General features: G+C 42.3%; 1 protein-coding gene across 1 annotated transcript in view; it reads right to left on the minus strand.

Annotated features, from left to right (window-relative positions):
* Positions 1-3,274: 3,274 nt before the first annotated feature.
* Positions 3,275-18,350, minus strand: part of LOC112551083 — a 45,078-nt gene continuing 30,002 nt past the window's right edge. The window contains exons 2-3 of the transcript XR_003095224.1: positions 6,321-6,452; positions 3,275-3,334 (exon numbers count right to left, since the gene is read on the minus strand). The gene's annotated coding sequence lies outside the window, so the exon portion shown is untranslated. The remainder of the gene's footprint in view (positions 3,335-6,320; positions 6,453-18,350) is intronic.

Below are 18,350 nucleotides of genomic sequence, written 5' to 3' on the forward strand. Positions count from 1 at the left end.
AGGGACCTGAAAGATGGCAGGAAAGGGTTGATCCTCCACCTCGTTAAATAATATGGCTGTTTCATGCATGGTGAAAAGGAGGGAGGAAGGAGTAAAAACACAGGCAGATTGATTTGTAGCAGCTATAGGTCATTTGCCAATGTTCGCATAATAAAACAAGGAGGCATTGTAAGGAAGACCTACACAAGTTTCTCCAGATACCTGTTCTAAGCATTATCCTTTTTTCTGAGGCTGGCCAATGGTTCAGATAGGAACCCATACCAGCCACTACTGACTGCCAACTGAGTTTAAACAGTATGGCTGCTTGCAGACATGAAAAAAAAAAGCCCCGAAATGGTGCTTTACTTTAAACTTCACATGCTCCTGCACCGAGCCCCCTGTATGCCCAGAAGAGGCAGAATGTTAATGGACCCAGCCTGCCTGACATCTGTATAAATTGGGTGCTTTAGTGGGGCTTTTGGGGGCACTTTTATCTAATTGCTGATTGAATCAGCTTTAGCTAAAAGCACCAAAAAGCCCCGCTGAAGCTTCCAATCTATAACAGATGCTGCTGCCAGTAAAGCACTTTCTTTTTAACATCTGTAAGCAGCCTGTATGCCTAGTTTAGCAGAATGGAGTCTGCACTCCAGAAGTTTATCTTTGCAGGATAGCTGAGAAAATAAAGCCAGCTGTTTACCTGTGGCTAGCCAGCAAAGTCTCAGTTCTCTTGAAGCCTATCTGTGGAAGATGAAGCTTGGGTTTGAGTCCTACTTGATCACCTAATTTCATGGGCAGGCACAAGTTAGAACCTGAGCCTTGTAGCTTCCTTTTCCTCCAAAGTTTTCACTTAAGAGGTATAGCTATTTGCCTGCCCAGAGGACTGGAAGCCAGGAAATTGTTAAGAGGTACAGACTTCTGTGCTGGAATTTCAGATCAGACTTCCCACTTTGGTGGCTGGACATACACTACATTCTGCATTGGTTTTCTTATCCTTAAACTCGAGATACTGCTTGCTGACATAGTCACAATATGTTTTGTGTGTGAAATCCTTTACACAGCATAAATCAAAGCTAATAGGGCTAGGTACAGACATTCAAAAAGCCTGAGGCAGAATCGATCTAAGTTACACGACTTTCTGTAAGCAGTGTAGTCTAGATTGGTAGTGAACAGCACGCACATTTGCCCCCTGGTGGAGGTGCACATTTTCAACACAGTTCCACCATTTTTAAAACAAGTCTGTATGTGCTGAACTTCTGTTCTGTTTTGGGCATCGATTGGTTTCTGATCACTTATTACCAGGGATCTGGGTTTTCCATTTGCTGCAGAAAAACATGGAAAAATGAGGGGGATGTGACAGAGAGCTGTGGGTCAGGAGCAAGGGGCACTGGCAGGGTTGGAGAGCTGTGGGTGAGAAGTGAGGGGTACTGGCAGGGTTGGGGGGCTGGAGGTCAGGAGTGAGGGACACTGGCAGGGATGTGGCGTGTTTTAATTAGAGAATTTTCAATTTTAATCAGAGAAAACCAGGATCCCTGCTTATTAGCAGTAAAAATGTAATGTATGTACCTGACCTAGATGACTTTGTAGGGTTTCTAATGCTCTCACCCCATGAAACAATTTTAATAAGTCACTGAATGTCTCTCACGGGGTGCTGAATATCCTTAACTATCTATATAGCAGCTGTGGTATGTAAGTATATCAAACCTCGCAACCCCACAAACTGGCACAGGAAGCTGAAAAGGGAAGTTCCCACTTTTACATAGAAAATGCTAGGGATTAGAGTCAAAAGCCAATGGGCTAAGGGGAAAGGAGCAGGTACAGGTAAATAAGCATTAACAGTGAGATACATGTACTCAAGTACAGGTAACAGATATTGAGCACTAACACCATGGTACATACACTGAAGAAAACTTAAATGCTCCCACACCTCCAGAGATGCTCCAAACCAGCCTGTAGTCCTGAGCGCTCAACTACCATCTGCAAGTCTTGCTGTTACCATCTTCAGTCCCAGCTCCACCACTCCTCTGGGATCTCTAGCCAGGCATTTCCCTCTGTTACTGCATCCCATGCTTAGCCATTGCTTCCTGCTTTCGCTCCCTTTGTCTCCCTGCCCCACAGTCTCTCTGAGGGTTGTAATGTATATTCAGTCAGCGTAGTTCTGCAAGTCTCACCTCTGGGGACTCCTGAGAGTTGTAGTCCAAATCCAGTCAGCAGGGCTGCTCCCCCCTGCTGTCGCATATTCACATTACCATATAATATATTCAGTTTACACAATATATTACACAGGAAGGCTCATTATTTTTCAAGGCCTGTTTAGGACTGGTTCCTGCTTCACTTGCATCTGATCATCTTTGCTTTCATCAGCAGATGTCAGTGTGGTAAACTAAACAATTCAAAGGCAGTCCTGGAACATAATTAAGTGAGACAATACCAGCACCACTGTTTCAACACTGCCAGTTTGATATGATCGAATTATGACTGTGAAGCGCTAAACAGAAATGCTGGGGTATGTGGTATGTTGCGTCATAAGAGCTGCTGACATAAAGGCATCAGACAAACCAAAAAAAACAGATGAGTTGTGTCTGAGATAGCTCGAGCTGACTGTGGGGAACACCAAAGTGAGCCTCCTATTTATTATATTACATCTGACATTATGAGAGCCCGTGTAATGTAATTATCCACAAAAGTCTGAACAGTCTGCCAATTGTTTCTTGTAGGTGTACTTGTTTTTAAGATGACTTTCCTAGATATCCATTACTTACAGCCCCCTGTTTACTTTTGCCTGCTCTTTGAACCTCATTAGTAAGCCTTCTTTTGCCATGAATAACTGTGGAAATGATTTTGAAGCAGAGAGAAAGAGAGAGAGACAGCATCCTTAAAAAAAATTAGAGATACATTATTATTGTTGTTGAAGTTTTTCATTTAATCCTTTATTTACCCAGAAGACTGTGATGAATATATATGTGGCAGAGCCGGCTCAGTTGCCACATCTCTGGACTTACTGGAAGCGCAGATACAAGCCCTGCTGCAGCCAGTGCTGGCACATATGCCAGAAATCAAGGAGCATCTGGCTCCAATGTGGGCACGCTTTGTACATGTGTATTGATGCTGATTTGTGAACCTGGCTCCTCCAGGATATTTAAAGACACACTGAACCAACCACAGCCCAGAACCAGAAGTGGTTTCTTGCCAATCGCCAGAACAATGGAGGGAGAATACATGGCCCAGAAGGGGCGATTGGTGGTGACCTTGCCAGAGAAGCTGACACCAAGGAGTGACTCTGAAGAGTCACACAACTCACCTAAGTGAGGCCGGTGGGACCCAAGCAGCAGTGAATCTGGCTGGAGTTCCTTTGGACCTGAAAGACAAGAAGAAATGAGAGAGTGGTAAAGAAAACCATGAGTGAAGAGCAGGAGTTGTGGCAGCTGCTTCTCCTGTGTTTGTTATTGTGAGATTGCTTTGAGTTGGACTGTGTCTTGCAGTAGAACACATTATTAAAAGCAAAAGAACCTCTGGCATTGCCAGAGTGGAATAATAAAGGCCAGAGAAAGCACCTTTCATTTTAAAGATCCATGAACCATCGGGTTGGAGTTGGTGGGGTGTAGGAGAGGCACAGCCCCATATTTTCACGCCAAAAGCTGGGACAGCCACACACCACTGAATTGGATATTAACATCCCTTAAAATATTAAGAGTCATTAAAGTCATGGCAGGAAAGAAATTTCGGTGGTCCTGGTAGTTCCTCCTGAGGACAAGCTGTTGACCCATAAAACTCAAGACAGCCGTGTCCATGTTGGAAAACCCAGGCAAGGAGTCAAAGATAGAGATGGAAAGTTACAATATACTTTAAATAACTCATCAACAAAATGCTGTGGATTGAACTCTTGTAGACACAGGGCCAGATTCTAATCTCAGTGACACTACCATAAACCTGTAATTATGAGAGCAGTGGAATTAATCTAGTCTTGTACAGTCGTAACTGAAAACAAAATCTGGCCACCTACAACTATTTCAGCACTCTCTCTATTTAAAGTCCATCCTTCCTTTTTTGGACTAAAGACCTGGAAGGCACTTATTTGGGTTTTAGATAAAGGATATATGTTTTGAAATGTACAAGTATCTTTCTCAGGTTTTTTCCCTTTTCAAAATTGCAGATTTCAATTATTTTTTAGAAAAAAATGGAGAGAGAAAGGAGGGTTGAGGGATATTATCTTTTCTGTGTGCAACTTATTTATGACTATAAGTAGATATCAATAGCAGTGTATGGTTGTTATTCATATAAAGCAATAGTTTGCGGGGTACTGGTTCATTCTGCCTGTTGTATCAGATGTAGTGTCAGTATTCTGCCTGATATACAGTGTAGCCGGACTTAAGAGGTATAGTAAAAAAAACCAATAGGAGATGAAGAAAAGCAAGTGTCATGCTTCATGGTGCCAACTCACTGCCAAAGGAATGAAGACATGACTCCCATCTACATGCTGTGAACACAGTTACATATTTAGTGAGGTGCATTACAACCATCTTGTTGACTTCTATGACAGACCTCAGATGAGCCAAACATTCCAGCTTATCTCATTGTCCTTAACTAAACTGTTCTACAGTTGAATTAAGATTTAAGACTGTGGAATCAAAGAAAATTAAAGTTCCTGGTTAAAAAATTAAAAAGTTCCTGGTTGAGAAAATTAAAGTTCCTGGTTGAGAAATTTAATGTATCCCTATTATTAATCATGGTCTCTTATCTCAACCTGCTTTTGGTTAATAGTTGGCTTCTTCCAAAGCTGTATTCTGCTTTGTAATTTGAGTTGTCTAACCAACCTGACTGACCGTCACCTCCCTAGGGGGTTCTTATCTGGAGAATAGGAGACTGCAATATGCAATAGTAATTTCTGAGAGGCCCTTGAGTTAGTTACACATAGGAGGTTAGGCCCAGTTCAGACATGTGACACTCATTGTGGGTGCCTAAGTTCAAAGTTTGAAATCCCCAAAAGCCTCCTCTCAAGCTGCTCCTAATCCAGAAGATACCTAAATTTTCAGCATTAACGTCCCCTACCCCTTAATTTTGTGCCTTCTGGGCATGCCCAAAAATGGCTCAGACTTGAGTGTGCTGAATAGCTCTGCTTCCGTTACACCCTTAAGCCCCATTGGAATTCACAAGCTAGACTTTTCTTTGACTCACTCACACACAGGGCCCAATCTGATTGGTGTCTCCAGAGTACACTTAATAGAGCAGGCTTCCCAAAAAAAAAAAAAAAGGACTGAAAGAGGAGAAGACTGGCCTGCTTTTTACACAGTGTCTCAGAGGAAAGAGCCAGGATATGAAAGACCAGTATTTAATTTCTTTCTCTGCTTGAGTCATTAGAGAACACTACCAGATTGCTCAGTGTAGGGGTATTCTCATTTCCTTCTCTTGATGGTCAACTTTTAATAAAATAATATTCAGTTGGCAGAAAGAGGGAGAAGCCTAGTAGAAAAAAAAAGAGACCTGGGTTTCATCTTTGCCTCATTGAATACTTTGTTATTTTATAGTAAGTGTTCATTGGACTAGTGACTTGAACCCAGATCTCCCCTGTCTTAGTTGACCTAACCAGTAAGCTAATTCTTGATACGAGCACCTTTCAGCCTAGTCTGGATAAGCATGAAAGCAAAAGGAGAAATCATATTCCAAAGAAACTAATGGTCTCCAGATTTTTTTTTAAAGGAGGCAAGAAAGTAATGTGTTTGTTTAAAAAGATTCAGTGGAACTTAAAGTTTTATGTAAATTCACAGATTCACAGAAGTTTAGGGCTGGAAGGGACCTCATGGGTTAAGTCTTTGTACCTGATACCCAGGAAACAGACACACAAATGATCAAAAGAATAGTGGTATCAAAAAAGAGAGATGAACCAGTAATGGCTGACAGGATTTTAATCTGTTTTGTAAACACCAACACTATCTCTGTCCTCGTGGCACACCTAGTAGGCTCATCCCAACTAGAACACATTTCCCAAAAATCAATTGTCTAGAAATATGCAGTGTGACAAGCTGGCAAAAATTCAAACCCATTTGACTATGGAACATTAACTGCATGAGTCAAGACTACGGTCAGTATCAATAGGCCCTGGATGAGGTTGCTCAAGCATACAAAGGTACACGTATGAACCACCAGATATATGTTCTGGTCAGTATCAGATATATGTTCTGGTCATGACACATTATTAAGCAAGTATATCTTTAAAAAAAAAAACCCGTAGATTTCTGGTATACACTGGGTTAAATCAAAGGGGAGAAACAAAAAACACTTGAGCCTTCTGTGTTCAATACTCCAATTATGTTTACTTTTATTAAAGATAGAAAATAATCAAATACCTTTCGCTGCAGGTAGTGTTATGCCCTTAAATATGCCCCTGCTATGTGGACTGCACATCCAAGCTGCATTGTTCCCTTGGGATGGATAGCTTCCAGAAAGCTAGATTTGCCTGAACAAGGGCCTTCTTCCTTCTATATATAGATATAAAAATAGATTGAATGTATAACATTTATTTTAATTATATTTCACTCTTATACAAATTCCCGTCCAAAGGAACCCATCCAAAAACCCAGACACCTTTGGCATGCATTGGAAAACAAAAGAATATAGGATATCTGAAATATCCTCCTGCTTTTCCTTCTTATCACTTGGAGTGCAACACAGTCTAGTAGTTAATGACCTGGGTTGGGGCTCAGAAGCAGGACCTGCCTCTGATGCTGGGTGCTGCACTATCACAGACAAACACTTTAGCCTCTGGCAGACATTACACTTGAGACATGATTAACCAGTTAACCATGTCCTAAGTAGTAACCCAGATACACAATTACTGCAATTACACGATAAACTAGTGAAGAAGCTAGGAGGTTACACAAAATGTGTAGTAACTTTGTGGTGGGTTCCCATTGCAACTTAAATTGAACACATGGCCAGTGCTGGTCAACTGACTGTCACTCCCAGCCATGGGAGCAACAAGCACCCAGTTTGCTACTTGCTGGTGCAGGCGGAGCCTAGACTCATGGTTCTAGGCTCCCCATACACCAGAAGTAAGGTCCAGTTGGGATCTGGTCTGATCATGACAAATGACAGGAAGCACAACAACTGAGATCATGGATCTGATCCCATCAGGCCTTTAACTGAACGTCTATCAGTGGCCCTTGTTTCTCTTTACTCCTGTTTCCTGTCCAATCTTTTGCATGCCGTGTCTGCAAAGATTGTCTTTGTCTTTTTCACAGGAACTTTGATAGAGCAGTGCAGGTCTCTGATCTCAAGTTAGGCTCACTAAATCTCTAGAAACCAACTGAAAAAAATTCAGATGTTTTTTAAATGTTGATTAAATATTTCCTGGAGCAATTTCTCCCTGTATTTGGTTGGCTGATTCTTTCTTTTCTGACCAGCACATAGAATAATGGAATTTTTTTTCACAAATGTGAAATGTTGATAGTTTTGCTTGTAACACAGTACCATCTCTCATCTTTTAATAAACTTTCCTCCTGGTCCCATCGGGGGGTCATTATAATGAGTTTGTAGTGTATACATTAGTAAGAATTTGAGCACCAGTTATGTGACCAATTCGAACTAAGGTAAAAGAAGCAACTTTTATAATACAGACTATATGGAGCCTGAGAAGCAAGCAGGAAGAATTGGAAGTCCTTGCACAGTTAAAGACCTATGACATGATTGGAATAACAGACTTGGTGGGATAGCTCGCATGACTAGAGTACTGTCATGGATGGGTACAAACTGTTCAGGCAGGTCAGGCAGGGAAGAAGAGGAGTTGAACTTTACATAAAAGAGCCATATGCTTTCTCAGAGCTGCAGTATGAAACTGGAGATGTCTCTGGGTTAAGGTTAGAGGGGAGTGCAACAAGGGTGATTTTTGTAGTGGGTGTCTGCTATAGACCACCAGACCTGGAGGAAGTGGTGGATGAGGCTTTTGTCAAACAGCTAGTGGAAGTTTCCTGATCACAGGCCCTGGTTCTCATGGAGGACTTCAATCACCCTGACATCTTCTGGGAGGGCAATATAGCAGTGAGCAGGCAATCCAGGAAGCTTTTTAAGTGTTAGGGACAACTTCCTGGTGCAAGTGCTGGAGCAGCCACATAGGGGCCATGCTCTCCTTGACCTGCTGCTCACAAACAGTGATAAATTGGTGGAGAATGTAGTAGTGGATGGCAACTTGGGCAGCAGTGACCATGAGATGATTGAGTTCAGGACCTTGAGGAAAGGAAGAAGGAAGGAGAGCAGCAGAATAAGGACCCTGGACTTCAGAAAATAAGACTTTGACTTGCTCTGGGAACTCATGGGCAGGATCCCCTGGGAAGCCAGTCTGAGGGGGAAAGGAGTCCAGGAGAGCTGGCTGTACTTTAAAGAAGCCTTACTGACAGTACAGGAGCAAATAATCCTGATGTGCAGGAAGACTAGCAAGTATGACAGAAAACCAGCTTGGCTTAGTAGAGAACACTGCAGTAAATATGGTACTGTTTACTGAAGTGAATCACAGAAAGGAAGTTTATAAGAAGTGGAAACTTGAACAAATAACTAGGGAGGAGTATAAGAGCATTGCTCAGGCATGCAGGGATGAAGTCAGGAGGACCAAAGTACAATTGGAACTGCAGCTAACAAGGGATATGTAGGGTAACAAGAAGATTTTCTACCAGTATGTGGGTAGCAAGAGGAGAATCAGGGAATGTGTGGGTCCCTTACTGAATGGGGGAGGCAACCTTTTGACAGAGGATGCAGAAGAGGCGGAAGTGCTCAGTGCCTCAGTCTTCACACACAAGGTCAGCTCCCAGACTACTGCACCTGGCAGCACAGTTTGGGGAAGAGGTGCACAGCCAACAGTGGTAAAACAACAGGTTAGGGACTATTTAGAAAAGCTGGACATGTACAAGTTCATGTGGCCAGATGCAATGCATCCGAGGGTGCTTGTTGACTTGGAAATGGTATGTAAAGTTCTGCTTTTTGGGAATTGGCTTATAGGTATAGATATATGCATGATAAAGCTTCAAGATGGGCAGCAAGAGTTAATTGATTTGTAAAACCCTGGGTTTCATACACAGAGTTCCATATAGCCCTGGAAGCAGACAGGCTGCCTTGCATGACAAGGCCAACAGATGGACACAGCCTGAGAATTGAGGAGGGCATACCATAACACAAGATCACAGCCTTCAAGACAGACTGGTTGTCTAACAGAGCAAAGACACATAGCCTGGGAACCAAGGAATCATATACCATACTGTCCCATAACACGAACTAAGTGACACCAGCTACAAGGCTCCAGAGCAGCAGCGGGGCTGAGTCCTGGTTTGGGGGAAACAAACCAAATTAGGAAAAGGCCTGGAAGGCTACATGGACATGTGACCACAGAGAGACTGTCAATCAGAGATAGCCATGAATGCAGAGTCATCAAGGGGGAAGAAGAATACAAAAGCAGAGACTTGAGATTAACAAAGCGTCCCTTCCTGTCCCTCCTTACTGTCCCTCCCTGCCCCTCCCTATTACTTCCTGTTCCTTCTCATCCCTCCCTGTCCTTCCTTCTCCTCCCCAAGAGGGGTCCCTATCCCATTCCATATCCCTGTCCCACAGGAAGGGTCCCCAAGGCCGCCATGGACAGAGGGCACATACCAGCAGCACCCCACTGGAGGGGGCTGTGGGCTTCAGCATCCCACCTCCAGACTGCTGACATCTGACACTTAAGAAAAAGAGCCTCAGAAGTGAAGCCTGCATCCTGACCAGATGTACTTTGACTCTATATCAATAAACTCACCTATTATCAACTGGCAGGGGTGATCGATCTGAGGGCTGTGTTCGCCCGGAACAAAGGTACAGGGGCTGGGTCCAAATCTAGTGCCAACTGTGCCGAGGGAGTTGGCTGATGAGATTTCAAAGCCACTGACCATCATCTTTGAAAACTCATGGCAATCAGGAGAGGTCCCAGATAATTGGAAAAGGGCAAGCATAGTGCCCATATTTAAGAAAGGGAAAAATGAAGATCCAGGGAACCACAGACCAGTCAGCCTCACCTCAGTTCCTAGAAAAATCACGAAGCAGATCCTCAAGGAATCAATTTGTAAGCACTTGGAGGAGAAGAAGGTGATTAGGAACAGTCATCATGGATTCAGCAAGGCCAAGTAATGACTGACCAACCTGATTGCCTTGTATTAGTCTAGTAAATAAGGCCTTCACAACCAGTGACTGAACGATTTGGGAGTTCAGAAACGGTGGTGCTTCCTTAAGGAGGCAATCCTCACTGCTCAAAAAGAGGCCATCCCCACACAGTCAAAAAGAGGAAAAGGGGCCAAGAAACCCACTTGTCTCAGAAGGGACATTAGGGAACTTCTGAAAAAAAAAAAGAAGTGTACATGCAATAGAAAAATGATTCAGCATTCAGAGAGGAGTGCATTCATGTGGGCAGGGTCTGCAGATATGAAACAAGGAAAGCCAAGGCATGCATGGAGATCAAGCTGGCAGCAGAAATAAAAGACAACAAAAAGTCCTTCTATAGGTACACAGGGAGCAAGAAAATATCAAGCTGAATCTGCTGCTCTGCTTTCTGCTTCCTGCTGTTTCTGCATCTGTGCTGCCTATCTCCTCCCTGATCTGCTATGTGCCACACACACAGGCTGTCCATGTCACATATGCTACAGGTTGGCCATCTCTCTCCTGGAAGATAAAGAGATTCTTATGATCCATGACCCTTTACTATGCAGTAAAGGACTAGTGATCTCTTAATGTGAGGTCCAGCCCAGGCCTCCAGAAATATTTCATTGCCTGATGATTCCAGTTTTCCATTAGTAGGTCCTAAATACCTGTTCTGTTTTGTCATAGGACATATTAGCAGATGGTACATACCATTGATTTTCAGAGCAGCAAATCATCCCGCACTTCTTTGCTCCAAGTGAAATTGCACAATGGCTGTGGTATAGATGGTAGAGCTCAGTTCTGTAGACCCACTGCTTAAGGAAGGCTTTCATTTTACCTACTGTACATGAGGAATCAGCTTCCCCATCACTGAAGTGGAACGGCTACCAAGTTGGAAGATGGGAGCCTTGCAAACGGGTACTTCTTAAAGCCATTCAAGATTGAATGTTTAATTTGCTTTGTCCAACTGGAATTGCAGGAGAAATTAGGGATGGCTGACTGGAGTTACTACGTGGTCTACTTCTTTGCCTATTTTCTGAACACAAGTCAAACTTTTCTTTGTTTTTTAATATGTTGAAATGACGAAAACCCTAGAACTTTTTGTCATCCACTGGGGAGCATGTTACAGGTCTTGCACCTCCAGCTAGAGAGTAACACTTGCATCCTATGTGGATCAGGAACAGAGTGACACATTCCCTAGTGAGTATATTCTCATGCTAAAAGAGGTGACTGGTTGATTCCTAACTACACGTCATTCTTAGAGTTATTCGATCAGGGCCCAGTTCCCTACCAGCTACCTTCCCTCTGCACCTTGCCCTGCATGAGGAGTGCAAAGGGTTAGTGGCAAGACTGAAGGAAAAAATAGACTATAATATGGATCAAAGAGCATTCCAGGCAGGGCAAGCCTTGGTGACAATGGGAGCTCATGGTGATGCACAGCAACTTTAGTGGATAGCATTTGTTATCCTATTTGGCAAAGACCATTTGATTGCAGAGAGCGATGGAGAAGTGCTGGGAGGAGATAAAGTGCGAATAAAAAGTTTGTGCAAGGAGCCTCAGGGATGGTGATTAGAACATGAAAAAAATGGAAACCTGGGAGAAAGAGATGGACAAATAAGGAGAAATGTAATTGCAGATAATCCATCTAGTCAAGGGGGTGATGAATCTGAAGTTGTTTTTAATCCATTTTTCTCATGCAACATGGTGCATTGATTTCTCTATATTTTGTTTTGTATTCTCTGTGGTATGGCAAGGTTGTTTGCTTTGGATTCTGAGAAAATACCAATGTAAAAACTCCCTAAAGTTTTTATAATTTACTATAAAATGTCTTGCATACTGAATGCTGGATGATGCTGGGGGGCGGGTGGGGGAGCACCACAGCCATTTACAGGAAAATGTGCTGTCATTCTCAATATCTGCTTTTACATTAGTGACACTCAGTGAAACAACTGTACCTGATGTTCCCCTGGGCTTTCCAAGGAAGTGGTGTGGAAGGTTGACCTGAAAGAGTAGTTCTGTTATCTCCTGCCAAAACCAAATGAGTGTTGTAATATCCAGTATTCATACTGGAATACTTGAGGAGTTAGGAAGATTGATTTGGCCACAGAGGATAGAGATGTAAGCATCTGCTGTAATGGCTGTAAAAAGAATTAAAATTGTCAGGAATAGTGATTCATAATGATAGTGGCAGTGTTTTCTCTTCAAATATTAGAGGAAGTAATCATCCTTATATAAGAACAAGCTAAACTTTTAAGTTGAAAAGCATCCCCCCATTTCCCCATAGCCAAGAAAGGATGAAAATCTATATGTGCCCTGCACATATCTGTGGGTAGGTGACTCTTTGACTGAGACAGGTCCCTTGCTGATCATGAAGGATCTTGGTTTTCGCTGATTTAAAAAAAAAATCCCAATTTATGGTTAAAAAAAAAGTAACCCCAAATCCACATTTTCCCATGATTAAAATGAAATACCACTATATATATGTGTGTGTGTGTGTGTGTGTATGTATGTGTATATATATATATTTATATTTATAAATCAGAGAAAACCAGGATCCCTGCTGATCAACTCTTATGAGCAGGGCATGCTACTGCATAACCTGATATTGATAGATAGGTCTGTGTGTCTGTGTGTGTGTGTATATATATTGCTATATATATATTTTATAGATAGATCTGTGTATATATATATATACACACACAGATCTATCTACCAATATCAGGTTATGCAGTAGCATGCCCTGCTCATAAGAGATGATCAGCAGGGATCCTGGTTTTCTCTGATTTACAAAAATCCCCAATTTTTAGTTAACCCACCCCTCATCCATATTTCTCCATGATTAAAATGAACACCACTAGACAGATAGATAGATAGATAGATAGATAGATAGTGGTTCATTTTAATCATGGAAAAATGTGAATTCGGGGATGGGGGGTTTAACCAAAAATTGGGGATTTTTGTAAATCAGAGAAAATCAGGATCCCTGCTGATCATCTCTTACAAGCAGGGCATGCTACTGCATAATCTGATATCATTCCAGGAAATTGCATCTTTCTTTGAAACAGCAGGAATGGGGATGTGACTACAGCTTTGGAAACCTGGTATACAGCTCACATGAGAAAAATGTTCCTTAACCAGCTTACATTTGTGCCTAGGCAAGAATTTGAGCTTCCATAGAAAGAAGAGGGATGAAGGAGTTTTAAGTGGTTCTTAACTGCTTCTTCCTTTATGACTCCAGAGCTGTTGCCTGAATTTTTCTGTGCTATATTTATCCATCTAGTGGTGGGAAAGAAAAGGATGCTGTGGCAAACTGCCTGTCCCTGCTGTCTTCAGCTCCCAGAAGTCCAGTGGGCTGAGGAAAAATCAGGTCTGTGATCAAGCACCAGCAATCAGCCATTAGATTAGAAATTCCTGTGATTAGCGCTCTGTTCATTTGACCTGTGCAGAATTCCAGCTGTGTTAGAAAACTAGCAATGTCAGCACCCCACTGGTAGGCCTCTCTACCATGTGTTTAGAGATAAGTACTCTTATAGAAATGTCTTACAGAATTTAATAGGGATGAAGACAATAACGGTCTCTGGAAATTAGTGAACACAGAAGTAAGTTTGTGTTGTACATATCAAACTCTAAGTGTAGACTGTTCTACCCTGGATGTAATGCTCTATTAAATTCTAGTCTTAAGACACTTTTTTCCCCTTTATCTTATGCTGAAATTTGCCAGTGGTCAGGGAAATTATCCTGTCTCCTCTTCTTTTTTTGGTTATCCTTAGACTGACTTTAGGCAGCAGCTTCCAGCATGCAGTTCCTCCCAAATATGAGAGTCTGGGTGGGTGTACACTGTGCATGTGACTGAAGCATGGCTTTACATTGTGCCCACACTAAGTGTTTCAATGGGTGTATTTAATGGATCTTTAAATAAAATGCACTTGAAAAGATATGAAGGCAGGGGATTCTGCAGAGGCAGCTTTCAGAATTCTTCTATTCAGTTGTGCTTGCATTAAAGATTTGAAAACTTTACCCAGTATTTCAGGCCAGGAATCATCAACTCTTATTTATTTTTAGTACTGTAGTACTTTGCTCGACAAGTAGTAAGGCACAATTCATACTCTGTAATGTATGGATGTATGGCCTTCATCAGTTTGGCATGATCAGCAGGTCATGCAGTGTATATATTGTGCACCTGGTGAGTCATACATACATGGTGCCAAGCCACAGTGTGTAAACTGTAGGCATATCTATACTGACATAATATAGTTGAAGAGCTTTCCAGTCTTATTTATGGGGAAAATATGTTTATTCAATAATAATGCTATGAAATACAACAGCCTTTTTTCTTTTTTATCACTTTTTATGATCTGTTAGGGACTGAAATTTTTACTGTAATTATAGGCAGTGATTGGAACAAGGTCTTGGGGTCCAGATATAGACTTTACTTCTCTTTGGAGCAATCAATCATGATTTCAGCAGTTTAAGGAATTTCAGGAAAGTCTACAAAGAGCTAAATCTTGTAGAGATATCACCTGTTCACCACCTGAGACACAGGGACTGTACCTTCTATTTTAACACTCATAAAGCATGTTCTAGGGCTGAGGCATTTTTGATGCATAAATCCTGAGTGCTGAAAGTTCACTTTTGTTCTGTTGTAGTTATTTCAGGCAATATGCCCAAGCTAATGTCCTGGGGAGATGAGAGAAAAAAAAAATCCCAGCACAACATTCCATTCACAAAACAAACTTTGGAAATTAAATTGTTTCCTTTGTTTCTTGCATCTTGTTTTTATGAAAAGGATCAAGTTTGTTTATCAATCAATCAGAAGGAAATAAAAAGACAGAGACACAAAATCTATTAGACAACAGGGGCAACAACAAATAGTACTCTTCCTCTCGGCACATGGTTTTAGGGAGTTTATAAAGATTTCATCATACAAGAAATTGCTGACCAGTACAGCCCTGGTGTGGCTAACATACCAGTAGAATCTTTAAGGCACCAGTATAAGATGGTACCCAGTATTCTTGCATTTCTTGGAGTTTTTGTCTCTGTATGAGACTGCAGGTGTGGAATTCAGTGTGCCCCATAACGACTTTATCTGAACTAGCATGTGGCTTTGCCACAAGTCCTGAACAAGGGGCATAACACAATTGCGTAACCCAGGTACAGCAAAAACTAGATAGAGGGTGTCTCAGAATTTCAAATTGGTCCTGGATCCCCTGTCTTGACTGAAGGAAAATAATCTCCATGAGCCTCTATACTTGATGCAACGTAACCCCATGCTCTAGTGCGTTAACTGGCTTTCTTGCCTGCATTCCAGCCTCTGGCGTCTTTACTATTCATTCCATCCAGGATGAGCACAAACCAACTGAAGATGCTTCCTTAGATTGACTAAGAGTATTTGTACCTGAAAGCTTGCACAAATTTTTTTTTCCAACTATTTGAGTTGATCTAATAAAAGATATCAGATTTACCAAAATAACCTTGTCTGCCTGTCTTATATCTTGGAAGGATGTGGAGGATGGCCAGATTTTTTTCTTCCTTTCAACCTCAGTCTCCCAGCTTTGTATTCACTTGTACAAGGAACACAGAAGCAGCCCCACAAAGCTGGATGGCTGTCCCTTGTTACTTTATGCAATATGGGTAGCTGATTTAGAAAAGAAAATACATATTAAATTTAGGGCTGTGTGAAACGGCACCATTCTATTTCAACTTGCATTTCAAGGTTTTGACAGAACAGCGTTTCGTTTCAAATTTTGTTTAGATTTGAAACTGCTGTTCCGTTTCGTTTCATCGAAACAGTGATGCTGTTTTGATGTTTCACCCATAGGCTATAGTGGGGAAGCTTGAAACAGCCTCTCTCATCTTGCAGGCAGATTGGGGCCCAACCTCAGGAGGGCTGCAGGGGCTATGTCAGTTCTCCTGGGGTTGTGGGTCCCCATCTGCCTGCCTGATGAGGGGGGGATGCCACCTGGGACCAGGGAGTTGGGAAAGGGAACTGAGCCCCATCATTCAATTCCCCTCCCCAGTGCCAGGATCAATCAGGGAAGTGAACTGGGGCTGAGCTGAGCACTACCATCGGGCTGGGGAAAGAAACGCAGCCTGATCATCGCACTGGGGTTGGGAACTTAGTCCAGCTGGGCTGATTTGCCTTCCCAGTCCGAGCGTAGTGCTGGGGAGGGAAACTGAGCCAGGTCAGAGCAGCTCTGGTTGGCAGAGGGCCCTGAAGGTCAGCCTGGGGCTGTTCCCCAGCTCAACATATTGTGCAGGGGCTGGCTGGGGTATAAGGACGCTCTAGCACAGGGCTAGCCAGCAGGCAGCTCCTGCACTGAAGCACTTTTATTCCCCTGCCATGTGGGGCAGCATCTACACATGCTCTGATATGGATAAAAAAACTCCACAGCAGGATCGTACTTGTATTTGCAAGTACTAGTATTTACAAATAATATAGTGTTTACAAGTATGATCCTACTGTGGAGTTGTCAATGAGCGTTCTCACAGTCCAAGTTCCAAAGTTTCACCCTCAAGCACAGGTGCCCTCAAGCACCATCAGAAATATTTTTATTCCTATAACACTGCATTGGTATAGCCAGTGCTTTGTGACACTTGAAAATACAGAAAGAACTCAGTTTATCTGATGCCCTGTTATTTATTTCATGGTCAGTGAAAGAGCATGATTTATGTAATAGTTGCCCTGCTCATGTATGCTGTGTAAACTATTTTATTGCATACATACACAATTAACTAACAAGCTACAAAACATATTGTAAACTCCACTGATGATCAAGTTTGGAATCTATAGCAAATTAGAATCCAGCAATATTATCCATGTTTCTGGGTAGAATTCTAATTACATCTACATCAGAAAGATTTGGGGGGTAGTCTGTGTTTTACATTCCTGAAGTCAAATTCCGCATACATACGCACACTCTGAAAATCCACTGAAGTCAACAGGATTTCACACAGCATACATCTGTGCTGAATTTGCTTCCTAATCTGTTGTTTCCTATATTTCATGGGGGCAGATGGAGGAAAAGAGCTGCGTAGAAGCAGTGTGTATGGCCCCTGAGAGGAGTCCCTTATGTCTCTCAACAGTGAATTGTCTGCTTGATTAATGAGCAATGTTGACAGATTCATAGGAGAGTCAGGACTGTCTTCCTGTCCTGTAAAGTCAGTCTCTGTTGAGAAAAGGTGCATTAAAGAAGAAAAGAGGATGTGTCTTGTGAGGTGGCAGATGCCCTTCCCAAAATCTATGTTTGCCTGGAGGTGGGGAACACTGTCCTCTGGAGTTCCTCCTGACTCCAACCCCTATAGTTAGGGAATGATAACTACAGGAGATCAATAGAAGTCCATTTAACTAATGGGGGGGGCATTTTCAAAAGTCACTGGTGACCTGAGCTTCACTAGAAGAGGTGGTTATTAATCCAAAATGTATAGGGGATTTTGGCTGGGGTCAACTGACTCCAGGAGAGGGGCTGGAAAAGATGCTGCCACCACAGGGCATGGGGTTGCCTTGTACTCTGAGTGAGAGAATGGCTGGACTGAATCAAGAGCTGAAATGGATGGCTTTGATCCAAATGTGGGTACCTTGTCTAAGAAGCTACATAGGAAATTTTTGATTCATAAAGCAGCTGGGTTAAGCCAGCAGGTGAAGACCTACCCAACTGTGCTGGGAATGAGCAGTTCAAGAAATAGGGATCAGAAACCAGCCTTCAGCAAATGCTCACAGCATTCATGAGCAATAGGTTCTTACAATGCAGGTTGTAGACAGATTGGGTAAGCGGTAGTTAAACTATTAATTGTAGCAGAGAGCATTTTTCTGTATACTTAGGCACTGAAGACATGGTCTCTTTGCTGAGAAATGTGCCTGTGTAATTTCCCATAGGAATATTCTCCTGATAATCTCCTTGATAATGGATCAATGGCTTGCTCTGCTACAACAGACATACCACTTGATTCTTAATTACTTCCCACCTCCCCAAAAGGAGTGAGCCCTGGTCAGGGATAAGAGTGCTGTCTCATATATGTGGGCCAGAAGCTTGTATTTCCACCTGATCTGAAAGTGATAGATTAGACATGCAAGTGGGAGTAGTGAGGAGAATATGTATGAGGGCATATAAACATTACAGTCTCCTGTCTATATCATTGCTATGACTTTAAAAATAGTTGCCTACAGATTCAGAAAGGTATTTGGATGTTTAAGCTCCCTGATGACTAGTAAGCTCCTGAGACTGGGGGTA

Source organism: Alligator sinensis, unplaced genomic scaffold (assembly GCF_000455745.1).
Source record: "Alligator sinensis unplaced genomic scaffold, ASM45574v1 scaffold832_4, whole genome shotgun sequence".
In the NCBI taxonomy this organism is placed as follows: Eukaryota; Metazoa; Chordata; order Crocodylia; family Alligatoridae; genus Alligator; species Alligator sinensis.